This window comes from Ammospiza nelsoni, chromosome 8, assembly GCF_027579445.1.
Source record: "Ammospiza nelsoni isolate bAmmNel1 chromosome 8, bAmmNel1.pri, whole genome shotgun sequence".
NCBI lineage: Eukaryota > Metazoa > Chordata > Aves > Passeriformes > Passerellidae > Ammospiza > Ammospiza nelsoni.
In genome coordinates, this window is record NC_080640.1 from 16,793,374 (window position 1) to 16,796,545 (window position 3,172).

A 3,172-nucleotide genomic window follows, 5' to 3' on the forward strand; every position below is an offset into this window, starting at 1 on the left:
AGGAAGACACAGATAAAGAGAAAGGAGAAAATTAAGAGACTTGGGGAATGGTTTTAATATGCAAAATTATTATTATCCTGGAACAGAAGACACGTCTTATTTCAAATGCTGACGAGGTAGGGATTGTGAGGACTAGATTTTTTTTTTTCAAGAAAGGCTCAAGCAAGTAAATTTAAAAATAGCTTAAGAAAAATTGAATCAGAAGGGTAATCTTTAAAATTTGCAAGAAATACAAAATTAGGTCCCTCTTCATGGTTTTAAATCTTCTAAGACTGTTATCACCACTAAAGATTGGGTTCAGGATGAGTCTGAAGTGAATTATATTATTTATATCCACTTTCTAAACATTTGCCAAATGGGTCCCCACACTCAAATTCAGCTTCTCTGCTCTTTCACTGAATCCCTTCTCACCAAGGGATAGTTCCAAAAGGACAGAATGGCTTTTATTTGCTGAAAACTGAAAAGATGCTTATGATTCCCAGATTCATTTCTCAGTGCTCCAAGCTGAAAACCCCCATTGAGCTACTTCCAAAGGATATTAATATATGGTGATTGCTAAGGGTAATATTTTGATGATTTGTGTAACATTGTGACTTTACTGATTGAAATTATAATTTGTCTCTTTTGCAGTTTTTCACATAGAGCTAGTTGAGTTACTTCAGAAAAAAAATGCATTCAAATGTATCCAAGTTTCCAGAAGAGTTCATCCAGTTTTATAAACCAACAAACCAGACTGAATAAATATTTTGCCTTTAGTTTTCTGTCTACTCAGTCAAAATCAACGATATTTCATTAATTCAGCAGTTGTGTGGTCTTGCTAGCTCCAGAAAATTGTGTTTACAGTATACTTATTTTTACCTTTTGCAAGAGAAGAGAAAGCAAGCCACTGAAGTATACTTAGTCCAGCCCTTTTGAAAAACCTCCTTTGAATCATGGAAAAATAGAAAAGAATGCATCTGGATAAACTCATTATTGCCTCAGAAAACTTGGCATCTCTTGCTAAACTAACCAGGTCTGTGTAAAAACAACAGGAATTCTTCAGTCAAATCTACCATCCTGAAGGTGGTTGCAAGGAAAATATAAAATTAGGCAAATTAAATTAACATTTACTTCCCAACAGTATTGTGAAAGCTGACAAACCCATCAATTTTATTTCTGTCTTCAAAGAAAGCAGTAAATGCAGCAAGTGGAAATCATGCTAAGGACCTTTCACTTGTCATTACAAGAAAAAAATCAGAAGTTCAACTAAGCACGTAAAGTTAATACTGCAAAATAATTTTTTTTTAAAATAATAGTATACCCTTTCTGAAATAGTCTCCTATCAGCCCAGAAAAGAGAAAAACAACATTATCTAGGGCAAATCATATAAAATCCAGAATTTTATTCTGGCATTAAAAGAAAATCCACAGTTGCCTAAAGCATAGAACTGAAAATGTCTTCGTCTTTCCTTTATATCTAGTTTTGAACCTGGATGTGATTATCAGCCTTCCTTTAATTTGGACAATTTTTTACCAGGATGTGTTTTCATGTAATAAAATATTTGAAATAAGTGAGAATGCCGGTTTGTCTGTAAAAATGCCTGCTCCTGAAACAACCAGAGATATGATTAATTCCGTGGTTTGAAGAGGGAGGCTGTAACAAGACAAAACAGCACCTTGCTGCAAGGCTGGAGAGGGATGCCCTGAAACCCTGTCTTGTAACCTTGCAGATGTTCGTGTTCAACATTTCAGCCTGGCTGCTCTACAAGAGTGGCTCTTCCCTTCACCCTGCTTGAGGAGAGAGGCAGGAATTTGATTATTCCATGCAAAGATTTTGCAGTAATTCTTTGTCCACAGCCAATTTTACAGAAGCAAGGCAGAATAATTCTTCATTACTGCTCTGCCTCCTTCTGTCCCTCTCACACATGTAGCCTCCATGAGTTTGTGGAGCTTTGTGCTGCTGCCAGAGCTGGAAGGCTGCACCAAATGCAGGACTCTAAACAGTCACCTCTGTTTAGTGAAGGAATTTAGGGCTTTTGCCACTGAACTGGGTAAAACAGACTGAGAACTTCCTCAGTTCCCACAACAACACAAAATACGGTGAGTACAAAGCCCACTTTCCCCCAGCTTCCCCATTTGAATGGAATTTTAGAGAATCATCTCAATAGACATGATCTAATTGCCTCTTGAGAAATGCTTCCATTTATTTCAGTGGTATATTTGGTCAGAGCTTTTAGTTGCTCCAGGATATTGCTCATCTAATTCATCCACTTTTTTAACAACAGGAGAAGTTCTGATTTCTCCAGGGAAAAAGAGTCATGACCAAATGTGCTTCAGAGCAGCCAGAAAAAGTCAAACCAGACCAGGAAGAAGAAAAATTAACAGTTGGCTTCTGAAGAACTGGATGGATTTATAAAATGTACTTCATCTTCCTTTGATGTGTGCTAAAAATATTCCATGAGCTCAATACATTTTATTAGATACATTTCTACTGGAAGTGCTCACATCTTGTTTGTTATGGAGGAAAATGCTGTTACATACAAATGAAAATAGTTTTCTGCCTGAGAAAGCCAAATAATTTCAGCAATAAGTTTGACAAAGGGTGGGGGGAATGCCACTAAAACTTAAAGTCTTGTACAGATTTCCACCACATTTAATTATGTAGAAGAATATTTGTATGTTTACCATGCTTGTGGATCCCAGCACTGGTATTCACATTCAGGGATTGTCAGTGATACTGAATGTATTTTGCTGTACTAAAAAAAAAAGGTTTTCAGGCAAATGTTGTCTCTGTGGATGCTTTCAGAGCTTGTGTTAAAGAGATGCTGTACACCTGCAATGGCATTGAGAACGACAACAATAAAAGCCAAATTTTTGTTAAATATTTCTGTTGTATTAAGTAAATGTCTGTTACTTGTTGCATACATGTGGTTGGTTCTCCCAAACTTTTGTAAAAGCTGCTTTCAGTTATGCAGTGACAAAAGTTAAGGGACCAAATTAGAATGCACATGTATTACACCACAGCTAATTTACACTATGATTGCTTTAATGTAATTTTCATGACCTGCCTATTTATAAATTTCTGTCATTTCAATTCAAATATGTATAAAAGGCTGGAGAATTTCCACAGCACTTTGCTTTTTGTCTTACTGCCGAGCTAGAGAGAGAATTTTTTTTCTTTTGAAAATGTACTT